The following is a 12116-nucleotide window of genomic DNA, read 5'->3' on the forward strand; positions in this document are numbered from 1 at the left end:
ATCGCTAGTGATTATTTTGACTTATTTTCATAACAGCGTAATCATTTTTATTATTGAATTAGGTAGGTTTAAGACTTATTCTAATGAAGATGTTCGAATGACGTAGCAGCAGTTCTAACATATCGTCACGCGGAGTAATTCCTCGGTACCTACTTAAATGCGTGGTCCAACACACTACAGCTGTGGAATCGAATCTGATCTAGAGCGCGACCCTTTACACTCCCAAACATTATCGATGTGGAGAGACTGGCGCCAACACCCCACCACCTCACCAACGGAGGAGGTCTACTGCCCATTAAATTAAATTACATTTATTACCATTCGATTGCCATCGCTTGCCCAACACTACAAATTAAATCCTACCAATTGCGACATAAACAACTATGTCGAATGAAAATTAAATACTACTGATGAGAGGGTTCGCATTAAATTATTTTTTAATTTTATGCTCACCCCTAGCGATAGGATACGGCCACACAAATTGATATTAATTCCCCGATATGCGATGCGATAGATTATCTCCTGCCCGGCGGACAATGTTGTTTTATATGCGAACCGCAACGGCAACACGAACGATCGACACCGTGCCCGTAACGTCAGCAAACAAATTAACTTTCCAAATTCAGTTTCATTTCTCTTCGTGCTGTTACCGGGCACTTGGTTCGCGAACGGGTCACCAGCGCCATCATTTAGTTCAAATCGTGCCCATAAATCAATACCGTCTCAGCCCCATTCATCTGTCAGCGAGATTAATCGGACCCGAACCCGCTGCCTTGAGGATGGGGGAACACGGTGTGCAGGGCCCTGCTTAGGCAAACACTTTGACATGTCGGCAGCACTCCTTGGGTACCTTGGGTGAAAAACAAGATAAAGCTGTGTGGGAATCCGAATCCGGAGCGGAAAGACAAAACATCGAAACCGAAGGTTCGATCGTAGCGGATGCTTCCTTTTTCAGTATATTTTTCCTGCGACAATCGCTTTTTTATCGCTATCGCTGCCATGCTACACAATCTTTCAATCGCCGCTGGCAAACACCTTTTGCATGGTGTTCGTGGGTGGATTTTGGCCTTTGACCTCCTGTTCGAAAGCTTCCCTTTGGGAGCAACACAACAAACACAACACTGACGATCGATGGCTGAGGCCTACCGGATGGTCCCGCATCACCATCGGGGCCGGAGGTGATCGGCACCGTTTACATAATTCGTACATTAATTTAATGCTGCCCTTTCCGTTCGGTGCAGCGCATACTGTGCTACGGACGTCAAAGGGCGGGTTAACCGAACACCAAGATTTACGATGGCCTCGTGGCACTCGTGCGAACTAATGTCGCGTTGACGACCCAATGAACGGTTCCTTGCACTCGGCCGCTTCGTAGCAAAAACCGATTTCGATGTTGAAGGAAAAACAATCGTTAAACGGAAACAAATTCATCAACCATAACAAATAAAAAAAAAATAAGATACGACACAGCATAAGAAGTATAAGAACCCCCCCTGGAATCGATGTGGGGGCCCTTACGTATATGGCGATATGTTTATTTATGTGCTACAAGCAGTGCGATGTAAGCGGCTTTGGTGGAACCAGGAAGCGATGGCATATAGAGTGTTTAGCCGATCAAGATGAACTGGGTAACAGACTGCGAAGGAACGAAATAAAACCCAACACCAAACAATAAGTGGAACGAGCGAATGGAACCGCACATGGGCCGTTCCATCCGTGCCCGGGCAACAATCGGAATGCTGCAAACGGATCGGGGGAGAACCGATATCGTATGCTGTTTTCGGTATAAGTTTCACCGTCCCCAAAAACCCAGCTGGCCGTTCCACACCGAGGCATTTGTTCCGCCAATAAAGCAATTATCGTCACCTTCACGATCTTGACACTGATTCGGCTACACCGCTGGCAACGCCAAATTTCGTAGCCAGCAAGTCGTGAACTCCACTTCGCATCTCCCACACTACCTTCCTGCATCACTTGCCACATCGCGGGTGGGTCACGATGAGACATTCCCAATGCCTTTCCCGTGGGGGGGGGGGGAGCAGATCCGGAACCTGTCACGCGGTTGCTTTTATGTTACGATCAGGCTTTGCACTTATTGGTGAATTTGGGTAGGATTGGAAAAGACGGTCGATTTCTTCCCAGGCATCTGTGGCATACCACGATTACCGGGACGGACAATGTCAGTGGCAATTAAACACACACCCGGTCCCGGCCCAACACCGTGTGCATGGAATTGGGCATGGAAAAAAAAGTGCCAGGTGAGCCCGGTTTCCAGTACGAAGAATTGGTAAATTATTCCCTTTTTTGCCCCCTCCAGACGGACGGGACGAAAATTTTTTTCTTCGCGTTCATTTGCAGCTGAACATGCAAGCTTTTTCCCGGTTGGGAACGGAAAGGTGTTAAAAAAAAAGGAACCTGTTCGTTGTGATTAACTTTTTTGCGTTTGCAATCGTTTCGTTTTTTTTCGCGAATACTTTTTCCCAGTTTTGCTTGAGTTAAGCGATTGACCTTATAATGATAATAAAATATTTCAGTCAGCTACTTAGCACAAATGTCACATCGACGACAAACTTAAACACCAAATGTCAATGAGATCATTTCCGTCGACATATTGCGTACGCGTAAAATCGTTGTAAACAAAGCTTCAAAGGATAATGTTGGTAATATAATTGCCTAAAGTGTAGTTATAAGAGTTAGCGATACATAAAAGCTTATTTGATTGCTCATGCATATTAACATACGAGCATTTCAAACAACAAACGAAGAAATAGTCAGAATACAACTCTATAAAGCAATTCCTCTTTGAGGAGTTTTGCAAATCCCACAGCACACCCGATTAGTTGGAACAGCTTTAAGTATCCTCACATGAAAAAGGGAATTCGTTGGAAAACCCTCGGTAGACATCATGACCCGAAACATGGTTGGTTAAATATCTCGAACGATTCTACAAACGTCAATCCAGATTCTGTTATGAGTTTCTGCCTTAGGCATAACTTGTCTAAGGTTCGCCACGTGTCAGTTGTCTGATTCTTTTATGGATTTTATGATGGATTGGATTAGGATTGGTTATGGATTTTTTTTCTGATTTTCTTACAATCAGTAAAGCTAATAAAACAATTCCAACAATCAAATATTTTAAGTTCTGTACAATCTGACAATTCTGATAAATGTTTCCACCAGACAACTAGTTCAAATATTACCTAAAAATTGTTTTAACACTTTAGTGATTCCAATTTGTGTGAAAAATGTCCATAAATTATGGACTATGAACAATGAACTTATAATGGTGCAACACATTAGACTACCTCGATAAGAACTTCCGAATAAAAATGAAATCTAACTAACCGATTTGAGAATGTGTCAGGACTTCTGCATAATTGACTTAACGATATCAAATAAACTAAATTTTACCGACAACTGAGTGTTAAAGACTCCAAAAGAGGAAATGCACGCAGCTTTAATGGAGCAGAATAAAGGAACAATAGTACATTAATCCGATTGGGATTAGTTATCAAAACGCAATCATTAGTGCTGTCATTTGCACCAATGAAATGACACTCGGTTTTGGTACAACAATTAGTCAGGCGTTTTTCAACAACACGGAAGTGATTATAATAGATTTCCAAGCATTCATTTGGTGGCATTAAGGGTAAGGGAAGCGAAAACCAAAATCGGTAAGTAATTCTCAACCTGTCTTAAATCTCCTTAACCCACATCCGAAGGGACGTTTTTCCTTTCTAGTGATAAATGGATTCCGACAGCGGTTCGCACAGCACACCACAACGGTGCTGTGTCCCTTTTCCCACAAGAAACTTCATCTTTGCTGGCCAACCGAGTCTGGAGCATCGATTGAAAAAGGGGTGGGAAAAGTGTTGCCCTTCATTTTTTTCCCTTCCCCATGCGAAGATGCCCGCGTTTGTTTCCAATGACGTTGTATGTTCGACCACCTTTCGTCAACCAGCGTCCTGAGAGCGAATTCTTGCAGAGCGTACATGGGAAAAGATGTAAAACATTCACCAACAGAAGGTGCATAAATAGCACAAAAACAAGGCACTTTCTTTCTACCATTCAATCATAACACATCAAGCAGATGCATGGACCGTGAATGCTAATGCAGTTGTTCCAGCTGTCAGCGAAGTGTCATTGCTCATCTCCACTTGGTTCGGACAAAACCAACCATAGAAGAGCGTCTAACCCATCACCGTAACCGCTGACGGGACGGACAAAGATGGTAGTGCGCCGTCAATGCGGTTCCTCCTGCTACGACCGTCAATTCGACGTTTTTGTACGGTCGATTTATGGTCGCAGTTTGTAACCTCAACACCCCCAAAATGCTGATCAGTGCATAGATTATGCTTGGCCGAGCGTTCCGGCGTGACAGATTTGCTTTGGAGATTGAATAATTCATACGCGCAATATGTCACGTGTCTCGGGAACTTGCCTAGCTGGTCTGCGGTAAGCGATCGGTAACGAAGCGACTGTTGCAAACCCAACCAACCAACCAGACACATCGCCGGACTCATGCTGCATGAGAAATGCAGTTCGTACACGGCTTAAACATTGAGCCACGCGTCAACTGGCTAAGCCGAGCCGTGACGCTTAAGACTTGGCGAACTGTCATCACAGTGCACGCCGGGAATTGATTGATACTTATAATCAATTTTCCTATTAAGGTAATTCCCCGCTGTTTCCGGCCGGTGGATGTTTGCTCTGGCAGGTACATCGTGTAGCAGCGGCAGAATTTGAAACGAAATTCTCCCGAGAAACTCGCAATGGCCAGCATACAATTGGAATGATTGTTTCGTGTGTCACGGCGCACATGCTTGGTTGCCCGCGCTCGTTGTGCCCGAGAAATGAGTCTTATTACATTACAGAACCACCGCATGTTACAGCGTAAACTGCTGGGCTTCAATTACAACGGTGCCCCATTAATCATATTTGAACGTACCAGCTTTTCCACAACTCATCGCAACGTGACCCGCTTCGTGGGTATTTCTTTTTGGCTCCATTTTATTTCCATCATGCATGAATCAGGACCGATTTCGTGGCTCAATCGGTAGTTGTTTTGTTGTTTTTTTTTCGCCGGAAATCTTTAGCATGACAAGCACACTCAAGAAATAGCGACAAGCTCACCAGCAAGTAAGGCATATACGGAGAAATGAGAGCGAGAGCGGTTTCGTGGAGGTTTTGTGTTTGCTTGATGGAAGTTTGTTCGAAAAAGATTGTATAGCCATTTGTTTTACTTATGACAATCGTCACGTGATGCGTGCACGTGATCATATGAGATGAATGATGCCATGATGTACGGTAAGAAAGGATTTCGAAAGGACCGCTAATGATACATTTCCTAGACAAACACAACATTTCCGAAGATGACATCTTGAGATCTGACTTTGGTTTTCTTTGATGGTCTATAAAAAATTAGCAAAAACACACGGCCACATATGACATTGTTTCGAAGAACTAGGACCCACCACCACAACGGCTAGGAAGACACAAAACCGTCACCTTGACAGTGTGCTGGTTGTAAGGACAGCGGGACAAAAATGAATTGCCAAGGTTACACGTTTCCAAACGGTCTCGTGGTCGTCCTGTCTCAGTCGTAATGATAGCTTTTTATTGAAAACGTGCTATCGTCTTCTAGATTCTGTTTGTATAAAAAGTAAATACTTTTCTCTTTACCCACAAATTATTTAAGCTCACTTGGCAATGAGTCGAGTTAGTTAATAATTGTGTGTATTTGTGAAAGGATCCAATTAAAAAAACTAGCTTAAACGCTACAAAGTTTTAAAGGATATTTTTTGACAGAAAGTACAACTAACACAGCCCGAATTTATGCAATGCACTTCACAATACATATTCTTTGCGACCTTTTTAAGCGGACATTCTGCATCTATGGAATCTTTAAATATATTTGCAATTTAACATAAATCTGGAAACTTTAAGAATGCGACTTCTTTCTGTTTAGAATTCATACTTTCCTTATTTCCATATAACAGTTCGTTACATATTTCCAAGAGAGAATCCATATTTTTCCATAGAAGATTTTCTAACTTTTCGATTATTATGGACAACAGCAACTCTTCGCGACGTTTAAATGAAGCAAAGAATGTTGAGAATCAAATAAATCTGAACACCAATAAATTAATTTCAAGTAATTCAATCGCACAAACCCAACCATTGCCGGTTCTGGTCGATGAGATGAGAGAGGTCGATGATTAAGCTCAACCCTCTAGCCATGTACATCGCAATCCATTAGAGTGAAACAATTTTTCCAGGCGCACAAGGTTCGTATTACTTCCCCCGCTGGTATTCGCTACCATTTCCACTACAATAAATCAACACTCACTCACTCATCTGCCTCTGCTGCCTACGCGGAAAGCTTTGCCGGCTAAAAATATCGTACCATAGCGAACCGTCTTTCAATCACTATCCGCCAACGCCGATCCGGCCGCCGTTTCTTTTTCACCGCCTTACAATTTCGATAATCGAGATTGCTTCTCGGAAATTATTCGGTCCACTGCAGCGGTACACCAATCAAGATGTCCAGCCTGCACTGATTGCTGGCAGCGGATGCAGCGCACAATTTAAATGAATATCTCGATAGTCTTATGAATCCACGCTTGGGGGACATTATTTATGTTGCCCTCTACACCCGCCGTGTGAACACAAAAAAAAAACACACACACACACAGGTTCAATATTGTGACCGACGGGTATTCATCGTCCGAGCGTAACGATGGTGCAAGAGTGATGAAGTTTGAAATATGGTGTGGACACACGCCAAGATAAATGGGACGCCAGCGGAAATGACATTTCGTTCGCTTTCGTTGCAACAGCACCAGCCAATGAGGCGGGGCAGTGGACCAACAAACAACCCGAATCGGTATGCAGGAACGCATCCACCTCCTCCTGTGGGATACAGCTTCATTGTGGTATGATTTATAGCTCCACCGTCCAAAAGTGCAACTCTTTACGGAAGGATGCACACCAAAGCAAGGCGATCTCCGTTTAGGGTTTCACGTCCACATTTGTGCCACGGGCTGGTGTTGTTCTGTATATTAAGTAGCGATGATCGCGAGAATGCCTCACACCGCGCACACCTATTGTTCGGCGAATTTCTCCCAAAACCGGAACAATTGTCGAAAAGCAAACGCAACTTACAAGCGTAGCGGAGGTAGTGGTGTTTGGCATTTAAAACACCATACGGAGCAACAAGCCGAGAAGGAAATTCTCCTGCAACCGTCGTCCAAAGATGGTTGGAACGCGGCACGAATTCCATGCGCGATGCTCAAGATTTGCGTTACGTGAGACAGTGATTTATTTCCGTACCTCGTTCACCCACGTTGCTCCCGCACCCGGTTGCGGTGCTAGAAAATATGTACCTTTTAACAGCCATTCATATGCCAACGGTGCCATGATGTATGTAAAGGCGCTTCGACTTCTAGCCGTGCTGTCCGGTGGGAAGGAACGAAGAACAGATTTTTTTTACGGTGTCTACCGGTATTCGCCAACCCTTGGCGTGAGAAAATGCAACACGGTAATGCCAGTAATGCAAGAGAAAACGGTGGAATCAAATTGGTTAGAGTCACTTTTTTAGGATGCAAAATGAGTGCCTTATGTATGGCGAATTCTGTTCAGTCAAAGAAGGTTAAGTGTCAAATTTGCCATTAGTGTAAAGTATTATTTATGTAATTAGTAATTAGTTTATCTGTTTTGTGATAAATCCGATAAGAAATGTCTCCTCATTTATTATTCTAGGGAAGGATGTTAAACTTATCTGTCAGGTTTCGTAGCGCCTAAAATTATGCTACTTCCTTTCAAGTGACCCCTTTCTATAGCTTACATGCTAAAATTGCACCTCGTACACCAGTACACGATCAAATTCAATCAGCACGATCAACACCGAAATGGACCGGAAAAACACTCCCAATCCAACGTTCCATTGCCACCGACGCTGAATAACCGGAAGTTTGGCCTATTACACTTCCAACCAACTTCAGCCCCCGGCGCACTTCAAGAAAAAGTTGTAAGTCTTTCGCACCAATCAGCGTTGAATAATTTTCACGTTTATTTACCTTACCATTAGACCAGATCGATCCGGTTCTGGGCAGTCGGGGTTGGAAATAAAAAGGGAACGAAAGAAAACTTTGCTACGGGTTTCGCTTACCACACCGGAAGCCCTACAGAACACCATCTTTTGAAGTGGTTTGCCGCATACAGACCAAGATAAATAAACAGAAGTGACACAATCCTTCATCGTGTCCGGGTGAAACCGTACTGGAAGGATGCTGTTGGATGGTGTTTTGTTTCGCTCTTCGTTACCGTTACCGGAAATGTAGTCTAGATTTTGCTTTCAGTTTTGATGGTGGTAAACATAAATGCTGCTAATGCAGCACAGCGTACGGACTTGAGATAATTAATTAGTTCTAACTTAATCGTCAAAATCATTCCTAGAAGAAATTGTTACATGTAATGATTGATGTTTTTATCCCATAGATTGTCCACAAAAATAGGATTTCGCTATGAAATCGTTCTCAATATTACGTATTTCACAATAAGTAATAAGTAAAACATAAAAGAGGATTACTTTTATAACTCGTATCTAACTAAATGTTGTACAATAAATCCTCAATTTCATCTTCTTATGGCATATTCAACAGGATATTCATCAAAAAGCAACTTAATGGTCATGTGGAAAAAAGTTCCTTCAAAAATATTGCGTACAGTTCCGTCCCCCATTTAGCATCCGAATGATGTGCAAATGTGCTGCGAGCGAAAAGATCATAAATTAATCCCAATTAGCAGCGACACCGACCAAAACGTGCGTCGAATTGTTTGTTTCGTGCCCTTTTTTATTTGTCACAATGGCGCGTGATGACGTGTGTTGCTTTTTTTTGCCTTGCACTCGTTGAAACAAAACAACAACAACAACTGGCTGGCGCTTCCCAAAAAACCACCAGACATGGGTGTTTAATTTTGTATTCACCTAGTGGCGCTTAATAAATTGCATTTGGTTGATTTCAATTACCGCGATTGATTTTTTTCTTCCAACACCAACACCACGCAAATGAAGGCACAACGGGCCGGTGTAACTTGATTTCTGTTCCATTTATCACACGCTAACCAGTGGCGTTTATTTTTTTGCGATTCAACCAAGATAAAATAAACACACGCACAATTTAACGAAGAGAACAAGTGCAACAAAAAAAAAAACACGACAACAAATTCCCCCACATTCAGCCCCACAAATGTGTACTTGTGCGGTTGATCGATTGATCATTAAGGGAATTTATTATCCTCCCCAGCCCACTGCAGGGAGCGCGGGCCTATATGGGGGTGAGGCACGATCCAATATGGGGACGATTGAAAACCACCTTGCCCACCACCCTGTACGCATGCAAACGATTGCAAGCCGGGTGGGAAATAAATATTGTATTATTTATTTTCACACCATACGTCGCGTACTCTTGCGCGAGCGCCACCGTTTGGTTTTCGCTTGCGGAATAAATCGTTTTTTTTTTCTTTTATTTTTGCTTGTTTTTTTTTTTAAAGAGGACTGAATGCTAGGAATTGCTAGGGGAACTTCTATTTTTCATTCGTTTTTGTAATACACGACGGTATTTGATTCACTACAGCTTAAACAGCATACTTCAATTATGATGTGTGTTTGACTGTTAGTAAAATGTACACAAGGTTATTTTTATTATTAATAATCAATAATAATAACACTTTAATGAAGTGTTTGAATGACAATTTTGAACTTCGAATTTATTTATTACTTTATTGGCTGAAAGGGCCTTACTTACAAGACAGTGCTATGATATTGACCCAAACAGAGTTAACACTAGAAGCTGTTGGGTAGCTCGTCAGATTGGAAGTCAGGGACATTATTGGATGACATGAATTTGCTAGATCGTTAATATATCCAAAGCCACATATGCCGAGGTCGTAGAAATTATATTCATAGGCCAAAAAGACGTACAATTCAAGACAATCTATCTACATTCGTCCAAGTCTTCAGTCAACTTATGAAACCTCCAAATCAACCATATCTCATTTCATTTATGTTTCCATTCTGTTATCTAAAATATGTACCAATATTTAAAATATACTCGTCACCGTAGAACACTCCCTTGCGTAGTTACTCAATTTGCTTCCGAGCGTGCAAATAGCGGTTCATAAATCTTCTTTTAATAATGTCCGCCCCACAGCGTTAAGCTGCGACGTGCCGTGAGAGAAGTAGAATATTCGTAAGCTTATTATTACTCGGCCGCTTTTTATTGTTCGCCACTTCTGAGGCAATCGAATGGAATGCATAACGTATAAAGTAATTTTCTGCTGATGTGCATATGAGCCTAATTGCGTGTGACAATTTTTAAAATCTAACATGGAAAATTATTTTGGTTTTTTTTTCGGTACTTTAGCGCACAACTTCATTTAAAATTAAGTAAATTATTTTCCTCGCTATGGGTTTGTACTGTTCCATAAGCTACCGTACTTGCCAACACCAGTTGCATGGTAAGCAACGTGTCTTCTTTTGTTTTTGGTGATGACGTGATGACTAAACAATGTAAACGAATGTATTAAGCTTTCATTGCCCTGGAGTGACATACTAGCACATCAAACATTGGCCCCATGGTTACAGCTTGAAAATTATGTTTTTGGAACGAAAAATTCATCGGAAAAACACCTTACCACCGGGAAACTTTGCTCTCTCTGCATACATTTTCCTTTGGTATGGTTTGCTGTTCCTAGCACGTGCTTTTCGGAACGCTATTGTTTTGATTGAATTGAAGTGCCTTCCGCATACGCTCAGCCCTGCATAATTCCCATGGATGGATTCCCATCAGCAGACGAAATTAACCTCCCTAAAATGTCCCTGTTTATATGAATTCTCCTTCCTATTCTTGTTGTTCAAAATATATAAAAAATATACAGAAGACGAAAAAAAAAACATCCCCAACATGCTGTCCAAATGGTATAAATACTATTGGAATTTTTGGACATACTCCGAAAATTGCGGTGTTGAACGATCGGCACGCATCTCTCTAATTATGCTCCGAGCGGTAATTGATGTGGTTAAAATGCGTTTTCCCATTCCGACTGCACTGTCACCGACCGAGGCAACGTTGTTACAGGCCTACCTTCGAACACTGTTCAATGGGTTTATTTTTGGAACTCGCTAGCAAGGCTGTTTGTTTATTGATGTGGGTGACAGCAGAGAAAACACTGTTCCGTTCGGTGAAGCAATCGACTTTTTTTTTAATATAAAAATAAACAGTAACAATATAACAATATGGACAGCTGTTGCATGCCCGGTTCGTTAGCTGCTAGACCAAGCCCACGCATTGCGCGCCTAATTATGAGAGAAATTGTCTTTTTTTAATTAATTGCTTTTCCTAACGAGACGGGTTCTTCATGTAAGGGTTGCTCAATACGGTTGCAACAGGGAAGGGTAATAAAATGGGGGATGGTAATTATAATTATTTTACTTAAGTTATCGTCTTTATATACCATACATCTAGAAATAGAGTTGATGTATAATTAGGTAAATATTGCAATGCTTTTCTCATCACGCAATTAGTACGCCATTTAATCTACAGATGTCGAAATTTTTAAATTAAGTACTTCAAGCTTATTTCACGTTCACATTACACTTTTTCCAGGAAGAGAGGCGTAGGTCCACCAATAAGCATAGCGTCTATAAAATGAATAAAAAATAAACAAAATTCCAAGTGCAGATGCCTTCCGGTTCACTCTTTAGTATAGCTTATATATCACTAATAATATTACACTAGCGCCATCTTTGTACAGAGTGTGTGCTACAATCAAGAGAGTACAACTCGCCAGTAATTATGACCAATCATTATTTTTAAACTGCTTACAGTTGCCTTTTATTAACTTTGCACCGTCAAACGGATGATTAACACACCATTAAGCTCCGCCACACATAAACCTATTTTATTTCTAGCAAAAGAACTAGGTTAAAACACAAAGCCAATCGTTTGTATGCGTGAATGAAAAAGAAAAAAAACGCCGTAAACCCATTCACATTGTTGTTCCGGTTATGACACGGTTAAAACAACCATGCGTTGCAGACGGGGAAACAAACA

The sequence above is a fragment of the Anopheles marshallii genome, chromosome 2 (genome assembly GCF_943734725.1).
Source record: "Anopheles marshallii chromosome 2, idAnoMarsDA_429_01, whole genome shotgun sequence".
NCBI classification, from domain to species: domain Eukaryota; kingdom Metazoa; phylum Arthropoda; class Insecta; order Diptera; family Culicidae; genus Anopheles; species Anopheles marshallii.